Genomic DNA, 21,266 nt, shown 5'->3' on the forward strand with positions numbered 1-21,266 from the left:
GAAAGGGATGGCAAGGCTTGTCAGAAGGTGGTGGCCATGCCTCTTCTACCTGTTGACGATATGCTTCAAGTATATTAGTTAATTTTTGTATATAACAAGTCATAGCATCAAATTGTTCACTTAAGTTCCCATAATATTCATTTAATCCAGGAATTGAAGGTTTAGAGACACCAGTAGGCATCGGACGTCCAAAAACTATTTCAAAAGGAGTCAATCCATGCCTTCTAGTTGGAGTATTTTGAATCTTCATAAGGGCCAAGGGCAGAGCTTCTGGCCATTTAAGTCCAGTTTCTTGACAGATTTTTCTTAGAGTTCTTTTTATATCTAGATTTTTACGTTCCACTTGCCCTGATGACTGAGGGTGATATGGGGTATGAAATTTTAATGAATACCCCAGAGTTTTTGCAAGCAAGTGGTTTATCTCTGCTGTAAAATTAGTTCTTTGGTCTGATTCAATCCATAAAGGAATGCCAAAACGAGGAACAACTTCAGTTATTAATTTTTTTTACCACTGTTGTGGCATCTGCATGTCTGGTCGGATAGCATTCAGTCTATCCACTAAACATGCAGACAATAACCAAACAGTGAGAGTAACCTAAAGCTGAAGGCAAGTCTATAAAATCTATTTGGAGTGCCGCAAAAGGCAGCGTGGGCCTGGGAGGACTTCCTGGATCACACAGATTTCTCCCAGAGACTTGGTAAGATTTGCAAGTTGTGCACTGGGAGGTGATTTGGTCAGAAATTTTATGGATGCCAGGGCAAAACCAATTGTTTTTTAGTTCCTTACCTATCCCCCGTTTGCACATATGTCCCATTTGGTGGGAGATAAGTGCAAGCCAAAAAGTCAAAAGAAAAGGAGATACTGGAAGTCCATTTGGTCCAATGTATAATCCATCTGATAATTGTTTGGCACCCTTTTGTATCCAATTGTCTTTTTCAGATAGTGGGGCATTTGCCTGATAGTTAATAACATCAGTCAGGGATAAAGGCAGGTTTAAGAATTGGGTGGAAAACGGATAAGGGGGTCCATAGTGAGCTGCATGTTTAGCAGCTCTGTCAGCCCTGTCATTCCCTAAAGATATGACATCAGTCTCCTTAGTATGGGCTGAACAATGAACAATGGCAATTTTTGAAGGAAGGTGAATAGCTTGTAATAAGGCTGCAATTAAGTGTCTATTAGCAATAGGAGTTCCTGCAGAAGTTAAGAATCCCCGGGATTTCCAAATTGTGCCAACAGCATGGCAGACTCCAAAAGCATATTTGTGTAAACGAAAGAAAAACAAGGTTAATGGTTAGAGCAAATTGTAAACCAGTTTTTGAGTTTAGAGGACAGCCAGTGAAGAAGAATTTTAGATGTCAGCGTCAAAGTATCTTTTGCAGTTTAAAATGTCTCTGATGGTGTCGTCAGGTCATCTCTTAAGTTTATATCAAGTTCATCAGCTTTAGTTTGTAAGGCTTTAGGAAAAAGGGCAGGTTCAGTTTTTAGTGATTTCAAATGAAAATGATGGAAAAAATCAAAAACGTTAGTTTGGACATCTGTAGCCAGATATTTCAGGAGACTAGAAGAAATCAGGATCCAGTCCAGTCAACAGATATAAAACAAAAACCTCAAAAGACATCAAAACTAGGATCTAATATCCGCAAACTTACACTGAAATAGTTTTTACTGAAATATAATTTTTCTCTCTAAAATCACCCTCATTTTTATTAAGATAGCAAAATTAAAACTAGTTTGCAAAATAAGTCTAGTTCTAATAGAGTTGGCTCAATTATTTACACAAGTACAGCAAGAATAGCAGTTGATCACATAGGCTCTTTTAAATCTGCTTTGCTGGAATTTTTTATAAGGAATCTCAGATTGAACTTTAAAGGTCTCTCGAGGCCAGGAAAGCCAAGCCAAGGATTTTGTCATCAGACTTTGCCTGCAATATCTATAGATTTGGGTGAATTCTTCTCTTTTGAGGTTTCCCCAAAATATTTTGAGGTTCCTTGTACCTGCCAGATAAGTGACATTTTTTATCTATCCTGGTAAGTGTTGCTTGGAACATAAGGTACCAGGCCAATGTTTTCACGTGACTTTATTCCATAAAGTCCAGTCTTTATTTTTCAAAAGCTGTATGGTTATATTGCAAATATAATGTTCTAGTCACAACCTTGGTAATAGAACCAGTGTTTCTAATTGTGTCTTGTTTTAAGGAGAACAGATTTTTATTGAACTTATGCAAATAACTATATTGCCATGAAAACAACAATACTCACTTACTAAGAGTTTTTAAATTTGAGGGATCAGGTAGAGAGAAAAAGATAAATATTTTAATTTTACTTACAAAAATATCATTTACCAAATTGTTATAAGTCATAGCTAGCTCAGGAGAAAAGAGAAAAAGTTTTCTTTAAATCTGAAAAAAACAAAACATTAAAAATTCAGCAGCACTTCAAATGACAAATCATAAAAATTATAATCATCTTTATTAGTTTATTCAGTCCTGTGTAATCCATTTTCAATCCCAGTCTTTTTGTTAGCATCTTCATGAAGTCAGTTTTTCCATCAGATTTCTGTAATTTCTTACCAAGTTCAGTTTTATGATCAGAAAGTTTGTCAGAAACCTGTATTCCAGTGTAAATATCAGAGTCCTTTCTATGAATTTTTCTGAAGTTGAAACATATTTTGCAAAAGCATTAGAGCAAAGAAATGTCTGTAAACAACAAGATCTCAAAATGGCAATTGCCAAAGAAATTCGGTTAATTTTGTGACATACAACACTTTAAAATAACCAGAATTATGACTGATAACCAGGACAGATCAGAATTTCAGTAATGTTATACAATTTTAAAACACCTATGTCAATAACATTTGCCCACATAATAGCACCTAAGCAGGCTTATCATCACTGTTCTGACAATGCTTTCCATGTAATTGAACATATTGAATAAGCCTAATAAGTTTAGTATTTTTCCCCTTATAAGAAGAGAGCAAATTTCTTTGAGAAGTTCTAGGGCCCTTTGAAAATTCTCAAAGAAATAAAAGTTAAAAAAAAGACTTTAAGTTATGAATTTTGGGGGAGCTTGTCAAAAATATAAACAATCAAAGCAAACAGAGCATTAACAGTCTAAAAGCCTTAATAGAGAGACCTCAGTCTTTTGAACACAGGAAATTATTTTAACAGTTTTTTTTTTTTTTTTTTTTTTTGTCTTTTAGGTAGACTTACTCAAAGGTAAAGAAAAATCTTTTATAACCTCTTTATCAAGTTTAAGCAAATTATCTTTTTATGAGAAATTTTAATTTTGCACCAGCTTACTTCTGCTATTAAAACTCATTTACTTAATTAAATTCATTTCAATCTTAGCCAACTTGACCATGCAAAAACTCCTTTTCCAGAATTCCTCTTCCACAAACCTTCTATAACTTTCTTTTTACATTCAGAATTTGTCCCATGTCTTTCTTTTCCCTCCTAGTACTTGAGGACAAATTTATCTTTCTTAACCAAACAAAATATTTCCATTCTTTGTTCCTTCTTTATACATCTTACTTTCCTTGTACACAGACATATTTTTCTTAATATTTAGTAGCTTCAATCACATATACTAATTAGAAATTTTAACCTTTAGAAACCTTAATTTGTGAGTAAAAACTAAGTAAACCATTATAGACTTTCTTGTACATTAGTATCTTGTGGCTTGGAAAATTTATAAACACTTCATAACTTCTGGAAACACATTACTTTATAGTACAATCTTTTAATAAAACACATGTTTACCAATAAACCCAAAACACCTTTTAGTTTTCCTGTAATGAAAAGCCAAAAGTAGACAAATGTATATTTAGCAATCAATGTCTAATATCTTATCTTATTTGGAAATGATGATACTCAGAGAATTTTTATCATAAAACTTAGCAAAACTCTCAAGTTTTAAGTCACCAAAAAGAGTTTGGAAGCTGTAACCACCATAACACATAATTATTGTTTAAAGTTCATCTAACATTTATCTTTTTCACAACTATTTAGTTATTTATTCCCAATAATTATTTAGATTGCCTACAAGACTTCATAAGTCTTCAGATAAAATTAGCCATCATTTAAATTACTATTTTTGTTAACCAGTTCTGTAATAGAAATAACATCAGTTTTTTTCTTATAAAATTTCATGTAAATTTCGTCACCTCTTATACCTTTAAACATAATTATCATTAAGATTTTTATCAATAGGTCTTGGTCTTCTAATTTTGGACAAGAGAAGCATTCCCAGTCAGACATTTTAAAACATACTCAGGCAAAGTTGATGTAACCTCTTTGTATAAAATTAGCTCAAACATTCCAACCTTTATAATCTTATCAACACTTACACTTTTACATGTTCTCAATTCAATTGTAACCTGAGTCAAGGTCTTAAGACTAGTCAAATTTTTCTTTCCTTTTTTTTGGCCTTAATTCTTAGGTACCAATTAAGCAATTATGTGAGAGCTCTCAAAACATTTTTTTTTCCCCCAACTTAGAAGTTTTTCCAATTCAAAGGATCCGTCGTCTGGCCATTGACAGTAGGATCTTCACTTGTATATTTATTCCAATAGTGACTCGAACTAATAAGCCTTTTTAAGGAAAGACCCGGAGGTAACTTTCCACGCTTAGAATAAATCTTCACCATGGACGCAAGAGGCGTCCCTGGTGAGGGCGCAGATGATGTAGCCCCCATGATCCACAGAATTCACTCCCAAAGATATTCAGAGACAGTAAAGACCTTCGTTGCACAGGCGGTAAGGATGGTGTAGTGAAAACGGTGTCTCCAGTCTCCCACAATAGTGTGGGACGCCTCCAGTCACAGACCCGCTAATCTGTGACTCCGGGCAGGCGATACTGGAATGGGATTTTTCCAGCACTAACAAGCAACGGAGGTAAAGACGACAAAAGCCCTTATGGACTGGGCCTTTTATGACAAACTCCCCTGAGAACTTGGCACAGCCGGACAAAGAGACAGTTTGGAACCCCAGTCTACTCGACTGGCCACCAAGGTGCACCCCGGTAAATGCACCTTCCGTATGGTGGAGACCAAGGAGAATATTCTCACTGGTCACAAAGCCAAGTTTTCTCAGGACACAGAACAAGACAGAAGGAAAAACCTCATCCGGTTTTTTTTTTTTTTTTCTTCTGTGCACAATGACAGCTTTAGCCATGCCTTAGGTCTCTTGGAGCCAGAATAATACCTAGAGGGGGAGGTGCCGCGGGGTTGGGGACTGTGTGCTTTACAGAGTACCTCGTCATTGCACGGACATTTTTTTGCAGTTGGCGGGGGACATGTGTCATCTACCCCGTTCCGTGACTCAACTTATCCTGACACGGGAGTCTTTTGAAAGTGGCGAGCGCCCTAATGGCTCTTAACTGCTCGACCCGCGCCCACCAAATTTGCGGCCTTTTTGGCTTCCAAGATGCCCTTGGCAATGACCTTCACTTCATGTGCATAATAACCCACAGCAAAGTTTGTAGACGCCGGTCTGGTGAGACCCGCAAACTCACCAGTCTGTGGGGCCGGCCCGGACAGCAGGCTTATAGGGCCTATGCCTGCGTCCTACCCTATGGTATTTCCTTCTTATGACAAAAGACACAGACAAAAGAGAAAAACAGAGACTACCTCTGGGAGGAAAAGGGATCAAGATCAAAACCAAGAGTACTCTACCAAATTTAAACCAAGAGTCACTAAAAGCCCAAGAAACTAGTTTCCCAAATATTTTCTCCTGCCAATCTAAATTTAGAAAGAGAAAAAATTCTCACCACTTCCTTCCGCCGGACTCCGCAGATAGAGATTCCGGGATGTTGACGTGGTAAGAAGTCTTACCTTTTGCCGGCTTTCGTCAGGCGTTCCCGTATCTCATCATCTGCAGTAGTCCAGGGAGAAGGCAGGTCTTCCAGCCAGAGAAGGCAACTTGCCAGCCAGTGTGGCTCCTGGCTGGCTCGCCAAAACTGTCGGGGGAAGAGGGAGAATCTCCCTCTGCCCTTTCCCTTAAGGTTCTTCTGGCTGGCCAAATAATCAACAAGACAGGTTAGCAGGAGAAAATAATACCAAGTTTAATAACATGTATACATGGGAGAAAGCAGGGACACTGCGTTTCTCAACACAATAGCATAAATTCTCGTCTTAAATATAATTTTCAGCCAATGACAAAGGAGGATTTTGGGGGTGAGGGGAGTCAGTTACAGGAGATTACCACTAAAGCACAGGAAACAAGAGTAAGGTTTATTATACAGCCCCAAGGCCTCACCTTCCACATTGATAAGTTACTAGAAATGAGCTCACCCCCCCCTTTTCCCAATATAGAGAGGGAGATACCTTTACAAATGGAGACTTCCCTTGTAAATGATTGTCTGACAACTCCTCGCAGGGCCATCCAAAGAATGTGGCCAGAGAGACAGAACTCCCGATAAGATGGGCTTGTTGGTGCCTTTTCTATTGTAACCTCTATCTTAAATTATCTTTTATAGCAGTCATGATAATATCCCCTTCCTAAAACAGATTTTTTGGTTTTAAATTCTTTAGGCAGTTTGGGAGGGGAAACTCAAATATTTTTCCTGAGCTCTCTGAGTCCTTATTGTCTTCAGCTCGAAATAATCTGCTTACCAGAGTGGTGCTTCCTGGGGCAGCTTGCCCTGAGCACCATCAGTATGTTCAGGAGATGCAACCACCAGCCACCCTGAACTAGACCAAGCCTTGCCACAAGAGCTAGGCCCACGACCTTTGCCTTATTTTTTAATGCTAAGATCTCTCTAGGAGGATCTTAACCCTCATCACTATAACCTGCAGTGTATGTAGAAGCTGTTTTCCAACTGAACCTGTGCAAGTGAATACCCACCTCTACATTTTGAATATTCATTCCAATCCAAAATAAAAGGTCCTTGCTTCCCTTTGTTCGGGATGCCATGACTTTGGAAATGATTCCTCATGGTCTCCTATTTGCTGAAAATATACTTTACTCTGTGAGACAACTACCACTGGTGGAGAATCTTATTTAACTCACCAGGAGGCAAACCCACCTTGGTTCGGTGAAACACACAATACCCCACGTTCTTGACCATGTGAGGAAATGACTAATAATGGATTGCCTAAGCAAATTGTGATATATTTATGTAGAGGAATAATATTTAGCTACTAAGAAAGCTACTAGAAAAGTATAATTCCTCTCGTAGAAAGCACTAAGTAATCAAAAAATATAGACCATTATAAGAAAAAGTATATAAGTACATGCAAAAAAAATTGTCTGAAGTAATATATGTTCCAATTTTAACAATGAATTTCTTAGAGTCATGAAATTGAGTATTTTTTGTAGTATTTTTTTCTTTATAAATATATACATTTTCTAATTTTCTATGTTGAATATGCATTATTTTTGTAATTTAAAAAAACAGATGTTTGGCTGAATAAATATTTTGAAATATAAAAAATATATTCTATTGAACATCTTGATTCATTCTGAGAATAGCATAATAATGCTTTTTACCAATTAAACTTGCAAAGTCTAGTTGCATCAGAACGTTGGGTTAGTTAGAAGATGAAAGTGGCAAGCTGCAAATAAACTCTATACAGGAAACAGTAGCCTTACTAATAGGGAGCTGCTAATGAAACATTATTTCAGGAACTAAAATCTACATATACACACACTTAAACAAAGAAAAATATCTTTCCACCTCCTTTTTCCAGTCTGTCATTCTAAACAAAAAGAGATTAGTTTGAAATGTCTCTGAAATGCAAATGGCTAGTGTTAGATCTTTTCCTGACACAGAGGGAAGGGCACCAACTGCCTGAAGTGCAATGGTAGCCCCTGCAAAAGGGGTGATGGGTGCCAAAATAGCAGACTACCAAAATACTGCAGCTACTCCTATTACTACTACTACTTCTACAACTACTAGTATTGCTATTAAAACTACTAGTTACTACAGCTAATGCTCATAATAATAATGGCTTTAATTTGCTATGTGTCTTCCATGTACAAAGCACTTCACATATATTATCTCATTTAATATTATTAGTCCTATAAGTTTTCAGTGTCATTATTCTCATTTCACAATGAGGAGCTCAGAAGGGTGAAATGAATTGCTCAAGGTAACACAGCTAATACACACTATAGCTTACACTTGAACCCAGTTTCAACTTAAAACTACAACCACAGCCCTTTCCATTTTACAACATTGCCTCTTATAGAATTATTCATTATTCCCAAGGCCAAAAATACATATGGTTTTCATAAAAATCCCTCTTTGCAATTGATTTTTATACCGCCATGTAGTCTGATACAGAATTTCTTTGGATATATTAAGATATTATCAATGACTACCTGGTTCTATCATCATTTTACTGCTTCTGAACTATTTCCCATTCTGCAGTCTATTATTTGTAAATAAATACAATTATTCATTTATAGTAAACAATTTTAAGTGACTATACATAATGTACTCTGTACTCCACATCATGCTAGATGGAGAATCAGGAAGGATCAAGCTTAAAGTATACTTACGTTATAAATAAAGTAGAGCTTTTATTGGAATGAGATGTGACTGGAATATAAAAATCATCAATTTTACATTCTGACTTTAAGAAACTTACAATGTAAGAATATTTTTTAATTTAATAAACACAATCTATACTGCTTACTATGTGGCAGACACTATTTTAATTATAATATTATTAAATTTAATTATAAATAATTATATATTTGATATATTTTTATAAAAATAATTTAATTATAAAATTTAATGCAATTATGTTGCATTTGGTAATATGTCAATTCCTCAGAATAATTCTATACAGTATGTACTATTAGTATCTATGTTTTACAAATAAGAAAACTAGTACATAGAGAGGAAACTAATTTGCCTATAATCACAGAGCTAGTACATGCTAGGCTAGAAATCAAACCCAGGAAGTTTGAATTGATAGTTCTGTGGTTTATTGGTGGGCTGTGTTCCTATCCAAAGAGTGCTGATTAAACTGTAATACCTATAATGCTATATAGGGGCAATAGAAAGCATGTGAGACTAAAAATCCCCACAAACTTAGGAAAAGACTGATTATTCTGTAGACATGGTAACAAGTAGGTAACAGAACCTGTTTTGCATCTGTTCAAAAGTTAACAGATTTCTACCTCAATAGTGTTGAGGGAATATAATTGAAAACAAATTTCTCCCAACAGTTTTATTATTTAAGAAACGACCAGAATGTGATGTGCAACACAGGCAATATCTAGGGGATTGAAAAGACAGAAATGAATTTCATCCCCTTATACCAAGTAGATACAACCTGTTACATATGTTTTCAAGATAGACAGTAACTAGTTCTCAAGTAAGAGGACTTGACAACACCTTTTGACACACTTAGTTTGTCCCAACTTTACCACGGTCACTGGGGAGATCCCTTGTATTGGGTTTATCCAGAGGAGGAACAAATTTCTCATTGCAAATTGGAGTAAGTCACCCACTAAAAACAGGCTCCTACTCTCCCACAGAAACTGGGAGATAGATGCTCTATTCCTCTTGATGCTTGCATTTCAAAAAGATGACTCCCAGGTCCTTGGGAAATCATTCCTGAGTTGAGAGACCGGCAAGAAGCTTATTTAATCACAATAAAGATTTAAATACATTTGAAAAGGACAGAGAAATACTTTCTGAAACAAAAAGGAGGGAGGCTGAAGTCTCTTCCATTACTTTCAGCAAGAAGAATTAAGCCTCTTATTTTTAGTTTGTATCTATCCTTAGAGTGGACACAATTTTCTAAGCCAGCTACTCAGTGTCTACTCCTCTCTTCTGAAAGTCAGTCAATCAGGGGCAGCCTCATTCTGATAAACATGCCTTGGAATGTCAACCAATCAACAACAGTTTCATCCGAGGAAGCACCATTCTACAGATGATGACAACATAATCACATCTCTGATTTTTCATCAATTCTTATACTTCATGCTTTCCAGAAGCCCTATATAACATTAGCTATCTGCTTTGTTTGGAGAAATAGGATAAGCATATCTCTCCTGTACTGCAGTAAGTAATACATTCAGCTTTGTTTTGTTTTCAGGTACTGAGTGGTGGTCTCGTCATCCTTTGATGTATGGTATAGGAAATAGGAATGATAAGAAATGATTTTTAACTTACATTTTAAATTTTTTTGAAATGACTGAACTGAATCAGCAGATCCAAGAAGAGTAATACATGTGGCTGTAGCACAGAGTTTCAAGAACTAACAGAGATCATGCAAAAACAATACCCATAGTCATATTCTCATCATTCTTGGAACTAACTGTGAAGAAAAGGAAAATAAAGAAAAAAAGAGTGTTTTAGTTCCTCATATGTGTCAGGTATTTTGTTAGATATTTCACATTTAATCCACATTTAATTTAATTCACAGCAACTTTCTTGAAGCTATTTGATTAAATTTTAATATGTATATTAAATAGATTGTGGGAGATCAAGATTTGGCCATCCTGAAATATATCTCTTTACCTTGATTGTTTTCTCTGACAGACATTTGACCTCCCCCACTAACTGCCTAAAGAATTTGACATAGAAGATCTGTACCAGAAAGGAGTTATCATCTGATGGCTGTAATATAATGTAAAATAGATGTTACAATAGGAAAGGCACCAACAAGCCCATCTTATCAAAAATTCTGTCTCTCTGGCCACATTCTCTAGATGACCCTGCAAGGAGTTGCCAGACAAACATTTACATTTATAAGGGATCTCCATTTGTAAAGGTATCTCCCTCTCTGTATTGGGAAGAGGGGAGATGATCTCATTTCTAGAAACTTATCAATGTGGAAGGTGAGGCTTTAAATATGCATAATAACCTTACTCTTGTTTACTGTGCTTTAGTGGTAATCTGTAACTGACTCCTCCCACCCCCAACATCCTCCTTTGTCTTTAGGTGAAGATGGTATTTAAGACAAGAATTTCTGCTATTGTGTTGAGAAACACAGTGTCCCTGGTTTCTCCCATGTATATATGTTATTAAACTTGGTATTATTTTCTCCTGCTAACCTGTCTTGTTAATTATTTGGCCAGCCATAAGAACCTTAAGGGAGAGGGCAGAGGGGGATTCTCCCTCTTCCCCTACAACATACATGTTTATATACATATATTTATATACAAAAAATATATATGCATATATGAAAAGTTCTCTTAACTAGTCAGTAACTGAGACAAGATTATATATCAAGTTTGTCTGAGTCAGAGTCCAATACATTACATTCCTTTAACAGTAGTATGAAAATGACTTAGTGGTATTATTTGACCCTAAACCTGAAATTTGTCAGTCTTGTGATATAACTGTCAAAAAAGGAAAATATGATGTGTCTTAGGATTCATTAAGAGAAGTGTTAAGAAAAAGGAAATTAGCACATCTTTGAAAGTGTTTTTAGTTGTTAGATCTACTGCAAGTTTCTATGGTCTAGATATGCTAAGCATTCCCACATGAGGAAATATGCAAACTTCCCTTCTTATAACTGCAAATGCTATACATGAGACTTAATTTAATTTAATTTATTAGTGATTTATCTTTCTTGAAGCTATTTGTTGTTGATACAAAATTATATTAAAGGAAGAAATTTTAGAAATAAACAGTTTTTTAAAATTTTGAAATGCTTTAAAATATCATTATGTGATCTGATAAAAGATTTTTAATTTTTTGCTTTCTATTTGTCACTATTATTTCTTTCTATGTGCCAAATTGTTCATTAATAATTGCATACTACATAATCTGTTGATTTGTGATGTGGCCAGTTTCTTTTGGTACATCTGTTATAATTTGGAGGAAGCAGACAGTAATACCTTTAATATTTCTATAGGTACTCATGTGAAATTAAGAAACAAACTCCAGTGAAAAAAAGACTTTGAATAAGAGTTTCTTATAAAAACTATGTGGTCCTACATGTGGGATCTGGAATTTTTAGAAACAGCATTTTTTTCTGATACCATGTCAATATGGAGCCACTAATCACATAATTTTAAGTTGAATTTTATTTTCTACCTATGATATTCCCAGTTATTATACATTGGAACTAATTTGGCAGCTTTGACAACTGGAATTATTACTTTCTCGGGTGTGATTGTGATGAGATAACATCTAGATGAGAGAGAATACTCATTCATCCATTCAAAAATATAGTTAAACACGTTATGATCCCGATTAAGGATAAAATAGAGAAAAACATTTAAGAGTAAACAATAAAAAGATACTCATAATACATATACCTGGAAAGATGAAAACAATGACAAAAATATACAACATGCTATTGTGTATAAATAAACTAGAAAACCTAGAGAAAAAAGAATGTTTTCTAGCAAAATACAAATTTTTAAAATTTAGCCAAGGAGATGTGAAACATTGCTTTTTGTTTTATATTTTTTAAAATTTTTCCCAACTTTAATGAGATATATTTAACATATAAAATTGTGTACATTTAAAGTATACAAGGTGATGATTTGATATACATGTATATTGCAAAATAATTACTACAATAAGGCTAGTTAATACATCCATTACCTCACATAGTTACTATTGTGTGTGTGTATGTGTGTGTGTGTGGTGGGAACATTTAAAATTTACTCTCTTAGTAACTTTCAAGTATTCATAGCAGTATTGTGAAACTTTGTTTAGACACATTACCAGAAAATAAATTTAAAAGAAATTTGAATATCTGCCACTGAAAACACAAGATCTAATGGGTTCCAAGTATAGCTTGCTTAATCTTTAAAGAGAAAATCATTCCAGTGTAATTAAAAGTGTTCTGGCAAAAGGACAAAATAAACAGAAGGCTCTCCAGTTCAGTGTATGAAGCCAGAATAGCATTATATCAAAACATTAAGATCAAACATTAAGATTACATGTGTAAAAACCTGTAAGTACATCTTATTTTTGAATGTAAAAGCAATATATGTAGCAAATAGACTACAGCAGTATGCTAAAAGAACAATTCATTAAGATCTAATAGGCCTCTCCTATCCTCTCCTTGTCATCAAAGGATGTTCACTATCCTGACATGTTAGGAAATCTGATATATATCTTCATATGAACTCATAAATGTTGTTGAAATGGTTTCTGAAAAAATACAGTAGCCATTCCTAATAATAACTCTAATAAAATAACAACAGAGGTTAAACTATTTAATTATAACACCAGTACTAGCATAGAGATGCCAAAGCTTGTCGGTATTATTTAACATTGTACTGGAGCTTTTAGTGAATATGTCATATTCAAATAAATTATGGATGGAGTAAAGATCTAAAAATTATTTTTAAAAATAAATATAATAATACACATGTACAAACAGAGATGGTGTAGAAATTTCTTAATACTGGAATTCAGAAGCTTCAAAAAGTACATATTTAGTATATAAAGATTCAAACTGTTATGTGGCAAATGTTACAATAAATAAACATTGGATTTAGAAGAAAATAAATATTAGACTATAATCCTGAATCCCTCTTAGGGAAAAGCCCTCTAAGATAGTTGCCATATCTTCAGTAAAAATTTGTTTCTATTGTAAATAAACTTTTATTTGTCAAGACATTGAGATTTTTGGATTGCTTATTACAGCTGCTAAAGTTAATTGTCCTAACTAATATAAAAATTGGAATCTTCAAATGGTGTGGTTCTATAATAAAACTTTAAACTATGTATCATTGCCTTAGTGTTCAGGCAGTGGGAAATTAATATTTCCCACTGAAGAAATTAACATCTGAGGCTGGAAATATGAAGGTAATATTATACTATGGCAGAATATTTGGTAAAACTGTCATCTGGTTTAACATTGAAGGTTTATGAGGTGCCCAATGAACTTATAGCTCTAGGCTAAGAGTTTAGAAAGAATCAGAACATTAACTTCTTAGCTATTATTAAATCACTACATATTACTGGCTGCATTTAACAATGTGTTATGAGAATGAGATTATGTTGAAAATGAATGTGATGCTTTGCATGCATGAATAAAAGACAATGTAGAAAATCTATAAATTTGGGGATTTGTAAAGATAGAAAATACAGCTGAAAGATGAGATTTAAAAAGGTATTTAGGAGTGAAAATGTCTGAGTAGGTAAGTCCAAGGATCTATCTCTCCAGTAAAGCAAGGTTAAGCTGGCAAAAACTATCAGAGTCAACTTTTTGTGAGTCTGGAATCTAATCATGAATCTGGAATCTAAAAAAAACACACAAACAAATAAAAAACTTATAGCATGCAGAAGAATGCTTAATGAAGAAAAAAACTCCTAAATTTTAGTAAGAGTGTATTGTAGCATTTTTGTTTACTCAACTACTATCCCCCAATCCCCAGGCTAGATGCAATCATGAAGATGGCAGCTCATGTTTCTGTTGTAGCCTGCTGATACCAGAGAGAGAATATGGACCTTGTACTCAAAAAATTGTGACCATGCATTTCTGCCTGTCTAGTAGCTCCCTCAAGGATCAGTTTAGTGGCTTGCCTTTGTTTCACACTCCTAAATTCTTTCAAGGCTGGAGTAGCTTTCTGGAAAACATATGTTGGAAGCATTTAAAGGTATATACTAGCAAAAGCTGAGTGGGAGAAGGGACAACAGATGGGGCAAGTAGCAGACAAAACAAAAAAGTCTAGGAAGGAAGAGCTTGGAGAAAGAGATATGTAGGAAATAAGGGCTTTGAAAAGCTCTGGTGCGGACTGGGGAATGAAGAAGACCACACACATGACCAGGGCTAGAGCATTCTCAGAAAACACTTGAGAAGAACCTAAGCTTTCACTCTGGCTGATTGTTACATTCCTTATAAGCAGGAAATTGAAGGCTAAGGTCAAATTTTAAAGGCCTAAATAAGAATAGAAGAAGTGATCCAATTCAGAGCAAATCTGCAAAAACAAGAACATTTTTTTTGTGTTGTTAGTTTTTTTTTTTCTTATTGGCTCCAGGAGTTTAAAGTAATCTCTGTCAAATCACTAGCTGACCACAAATCTAACATAAGAGAGACTTCAGTAACCACACATTAAAAAGTCTACAGTCTTTACATAAATAGTCTAGAAAACTCACAAATTAATAAGTATTCCAATAACAAAGAGCATAAAAAATCACAGGAAGAGGGGAGAATTTAATCTCCAAATTACCAACACTAATAATATAAAAAAATGTCTAGTTTTCAACAAAAAATTTTGAGGTATGCAAAGATGAAAATAGGCTCAATTTACAAGAAAACAGAGAAATCTATAGAAACCGTCCTAGAAGACATACAGTCATTAGACAATTAGACATACTGGACAAAGACTTTATTTTTTTTATTTATTTATTTATTTTTTTTGAGAATGAGGGATTTTGTTTTATTTTATTATTATTATTTTTTTTAGATTTTTAATTTAGATTCTTTTTTATTTTGATGATGTTTGTTTATTTTTTATTTTTTTATTTTTATTTTTATTTTTTATTTTTTTAAGACTTTAAATCAACTCTCTTAAATATGTTATATGAGCTAAAGTAAACCTAAAAAAAGTACTAAAGAAAAAAAGGACAATGATGTCTCAACAATTAGACAATACCAATAAATATAAATAAATAATTAAAAGGAAGCAAATAGAAATGTTAGAGGTAAAAAGTACAATATCTGAAATGAAAAATATTTTAGAAGGGTTTGACAACAGATTTGAGCAGGCAGAAGAAAGAATCAGCAAACTTGAGGGTAAGTCAATTAAAATTATCCAGTCTGAGTTACAGAAAGAAAAAATACATATATATAAAAATAATGATGTCAGCATCATGATGGAGGGATCTGTTCCCTTAGTCTCTCTCCTCTTAGATACAGCCAAAATGGCATTCATTAACCAACAGATGATACCCACACAGCACAATAGAACCTCTGAGAGATCCATACAGCCATATGTCTGAAGGTGGGAGTACTGGATCCCCAGGAAGCAAAGGAGGTGAGTAGATAAGCTCCCCCTCCACATACAGTGGCCTACATATGACTCTAGGAGGAGATGGGGGAGTGGGTAAGCCTCCACGCCAATACTTTCACTGTCAGAGTTACATTTTGACCATGGGGGCACTCCACACTGAGCCAGCTCGGCTACCACATGGGCACCCCCACCAAGCCCAGCAGCCCAGATGGGCCACCAGTGAGTGCAGAGTGGACTCATGAGCACAAAAAGGGGTACCCCTCCTGTCCCCTCCTGCCTGACACATCAGCTCAGCCAGATAACCAGGGCAGCAGATGTGTGTAAGAGCACCTACACCTGCATGTGTGACCCACCAGGCAGAGGTGGCCAGTGGGCAGAGGTAGACAGGCCCTGTAGGCACAGCTTTCAGAGGATAGGTACAACTGCCAGCAGATGTGGCAGGCTCAGAAAACACAGCTTCTGCCCCCCCAGTGGTGGCAAGTGGAATCTGCGACCAGATACTACAACTATGCCTAGCAAAGGTCAATCTCATAAAACACCAGGAAGAAATACATTAACTCTCAAGATCAGATGCAAAATGACAAATCTCCAGAAAAAATCTTGAAGTCACAGAAATTTACAACCTAAATGACAGATAATCCAAAATAGTTATCATAAAGAAACTCAATGCATTACAAGAAAAGTCGGAAAGCCTGTTCAATGAACTCAGGAATAAAATTAATGAGCAGAAGGAATTCTTCACAAAAAAGATTGAAACTAAAAAAATCCAAACAGAAAAGCTAGAGATGAAGAACACAATGAATGAGATAAAAAATAATATAGAAACTTTAAAAAACAGAGCTGATATTATGGAGGACAGAATTAGTGATTTAGAGGACAGAAACATGGAAATGTTTCAGGTGGAGGAGGAGAGAGAACAAAGAGTTAAAATAAATGAAGACAGGTTGATGTCAAGATGGTGGCATAGAGAGACTCTGAACTCACCTCCTCCCATGGGCACAAAATATTTATAGCTACTCTTGGAAAAATTACCCCTCAGAGAGAACTGGAAACTGGATAAAAAGAACCTCCACAACAAGGGACAGTCCTGACTGAGGTGGAAGAGGCAGAAATTCCTTTCTGGAGAGAAAAAAACCCACCTTCTCAAGCCAGAGTGCTTCATGGCTGCCTGGGAAAAATCCAAAGGTACGCAGCCTTCCCTGGAGAAGTTGGGAACATGAGTGGGGGAGCATTACCACTATAAGCATCTTTTGGTCCCAGCACAACCAAGACGAGTGTCATAATATCTGGCTTTGCTGGCTACTAACAACAACAGGGAATAACCCTAGAAAAGCTATTGGACATAAGGAAAAAAAAGCTTTATCTCAAAGGGTCCATGCACAAATTCACCCATTTCAGAAAGCAAATTAAAATCACCAGAAAGAAAAGTGCACAGTCCTTTCGTGAAAAGAGACTCACCTGATAGGCTCTGGGTGCATCTTGGTGAGAGGTGCGACCTCTGCAGGGACTGAGACGTTGGCAGCAGCCATTATTGTGGCCTAGTACAGGTTTGCTGACACAGACACTGGCAGACACCATTGGAGTTCTTCCCCTAATCTGCTAGCCCAGGGTCTGCCCCACCCACTAGATCACTGATTTAATCCAGCTCAGCCAGGGCAGGCAGCCTGACATAGGGACTGGTCCCACCCAACAGATAGCACTCGGGCAACTTGTGGGTCTGCATAGGCTGGGTACCTGGATTGTCTGCAGGCAGGCAAGTGGGTCCACCTCCATGGGGCAAGATGTACATGAGGAGCAGGTGGAGTGTGTGGGGCCTCTGCAGTGGTGCGCTTGGGTCCACTTTAGGGGGTCGGGATGCACACACAGAACAGGACTGTGTTGATGAGGTGTGTGGCCTTGTGGGAAGTGGGGCTTGTCAACTGCAGAAGACGTGTGCTTCTCAAACAGCCACATAGGGGAATGGTACCATCTTCCCACCCTGAAGACATTGGGTGCTCCCATGCCTGGGGCCAGCCCTACATGGCTGCAATCCTGAGCCAGCTGACAAGAGCCTTGTAGGCTGCAGACCTACAGCAATTATAAGCCCCTAAGCCTAACAACCAGCCATGCTGGGGGACTATTCACTTAATAGAAAAACCACATCAGGAATGTGCTATTAGACCTTACAGCCAATTGTGCTGGGGTTCCCCCATCCAATAAAGTGAATGAAGGGTCCATAGCAGCCAGATGCAGCTGAGCAATACAACCAGGTGGCCAGGGAGAGAGCCCAGCCTCCCAGGGCACCTGCAGCAAGAGCAACCCTGCCACAACAGGACACATGTAGCCTACACAGGGGTTACTCCTGGAATATTTGGAGCTTGTGATGAGACAGAAGCACACTACTGGGCCTCATAAGGCATCTCTTACATAAAGCCACCCCTTCAAGGTCAGGAGACATAGCTGACCTACCTAACGCATAGATATAAGCAGACAGAAAGAAGCAAAATCAGGAGGCAAAGGGATACACTCCAAGTAAGGGAACAAGACAAAACCCCAGAAAAAGAACTAAATGAAATAGAAATGAACAATCTACCTGACAAAGAGTTCAAACAAAAAGTCATAAGGATGATGACTGATCTTGAGAGAAGAATGGATAAACTCAGTGAGAACATCAACAAAGAATTGGAAAATATAAAAAGGAACCAATCAGAAATGAAGAATACAATACTGGAAATCAATAATTCACTAGAGTGACTGAAAACCAGAATAGATGATACAGAAGAATGGATCAGTGAGCTGGATGAAAGACTAGAGAAAATCACCCAAGCTGATGAGCTAAAAGAAAAAAGAGTTAAAAAGAATGAGGACAGTCTAAGGGACCTCTGAGACAACATCAAGTGCACTATGTCATAGGTTTCCTAGAAGGAGAAGAGAGAGACAAAGGACAAAGAATCTACTTAAAGAAATAATAGCTGAAAACTTACCTAACCTAAGGAAGAAAACAGACATCAAGGTACAGGATCACAGACAACACCAAAAAAGATAAGCACGTGAGGCCACACCAAGACACATCATAATTAAAATGTCCAGAATTAAAGATAAGGAGAGAATCCTAAAAACCATAAGAGAAAGGCAACTATTTACGTACAAAGGAAACTCCATAAGGCTATCAGCGGACGTCTCAACAGAAACCTTACAGGATAGAAAAGAGAGGCATGATATATTTAAAGTGCTAAAAGGAAAAATCCTACACCAAAGAATACTCTACCTTGCAAAGTTATCATTCAGAATGGAAGGAAAGATAAAGAGTTTTCCAGACAAGCCAAAATTAAAGAAATTTATCACCAAGAAACCAGACCCACAAGAAATGCTAATTAATTATTTAAGGGGGAAAGATAAGATCACAAATAGGAAAAAAATATCTATTTCCATGATAAGAGGGTAAGAGATACAAATGCAAAAAAAAAGAGGTTAGATATGATATCAAAAACATAAAAGGTGGAAGGAGGGGAGTAAAAGAGTAGAGGTTTTAGAAAGAGGTCAAACTAAAGAGACTATCAACTTAATATAGATTGCTATATACGTAGGTCATTATATATGAAGCTCTTGGTATTCACAGACCAGAAACCTATAATGAATACGCAAAAAACTAAGAGAAAGGAACCCAAATATAATACTAAAGAAAGCCATCAAACCACACGGGAAGAGAGAAAGAAAAGAATAAAGGAACAAAGAAGAACTACTAAATCACCCAGAAAAAAAATAACAAAATGGAAATAAGTACATACATATCAATAGCTTTTTTAATATCAATGGAATAAATGCTCCAATCAAAAGGTGTAGGGTGGCTGATTGGATTAAAAAAAAAAACCCATATATATGCTGCATACAAGAGACACACTTCAGACCTAAAGACACTCACAAACTGAAAGTGAAGGGATAGAAAAAGATACTCCATGAAAATGGCAATGAAAAGAAACCGGGGTTAGCAATACTTATGTCAGAGAAAACAGACTTTAAAACAATACTGTTACAAGACACAAAGAAGGGCACTACATAATGATCAAGGGAACAATTCGATAAGAGGATATACCACTTGCAAATATCTATGCACCCAACATAGGTGTTCCTAAATATATAAAGCAATTATAAACAGACATAAAAGGAGAAATAGACAGTAACACAATAATATTAGGGGACTTTAACATGACAATTACATCAATGGATAGATCATCCAAACAGAATATCAAGAAGGAAACATTGGCCTTAAACGACACACTAGATCAGATAGACTTAGTAGATATATATAGAACATTCTATCGAAAAGCAAAGAATACAGACACTTTACAAGTGTACATGGAACATTCCCCAGGATTGATCACATATAAGGCCACAAAACGAGTCTCCATAAATTTAAGAAGATTGAAATAATAACAAGCATCTTTTCTGACCACAACAGTAAGAAACTAGAAATCAACTACAGGAAGAGAATCAGAAAAGACACAAATATATGGAGGTTAAACAAAATGCTACCCAACAACTATTAGGTCAATGAAGAAATCAAAGGAGAAATCAAAGAATACTTGGAGACAAATGAAAATTAAATGGATAAATTCTGAGAATCATACAACTTTCTAAAACTGAATCAAGAAGAAATAGAGAATTTGAATAGACCAATCACCAGTAAGGAGAACGAAACAGTAATCAAAAACCTACCCAAAAATAAAAGTCCAGGACCAGACAGCTTCCCCAGTGAATTCTATCAAACATTCAAAGAAGACTTAATATCTATCCTTCTCAAAGTCTTCTAAAAAATTGAAGAGGAGGTGAATCTTCCTAACCTATTCTATGAAGCCAACATTACTCTAATATCAAAACCAGACAAGGACAACACAAAAAAAGAAAATTACAGGCCAATATCACTGATGAACATCGATGCAAAAATCCTCAACAAAATACTAACAAATTGAATACAACAACACATTAAAAACATCATACATCATGATCAAGGGGATTTAGTCCAAGGATGCAGAGATGGTGTATCATCTGCAAATCAATCAATGTGATACACCACATTAATAAAATGGAAAATAAAAATCACATGATCATCTCAATAGATGCAGAGAATGCATTTGATAAGATAAAGGATCCATTTATGATAAAAACTCTGAATAAAATGGGTATAGAAGGAAAGTACCTCAACATAATAAAGGCCATATATGACAAGCCCACAGCTAATATCATCCTCCATGGTGAAAAACTGAAAGCTATCCCTCTAAGAACAGCAACCAGACTAGGATGCCCACTTTTGCTACTCTTATTTAACATAGTATTGGAATTCCTAGCCAGAGCAATCAGGCAAGAAAAAGAAATAAAATGGATCCAATTGGAAAGGAAGAAGTGAAAC

The sequence above is a fragment of the Ceratotherium simum genome, chromosome X, assembly GCF_057802395.1.
Source record: "Ceratotherium simum simum isolate JZ-2026a chromosome X, ASM5780239v1, whole genome shotgun sequence".
Lineage (NCBI taxonomy): Eukaryota > Metazoa > Chordata > Mammalia > Perissodactyla > Rhinocerotidae > Ceratotherium > Ceratotherium simum.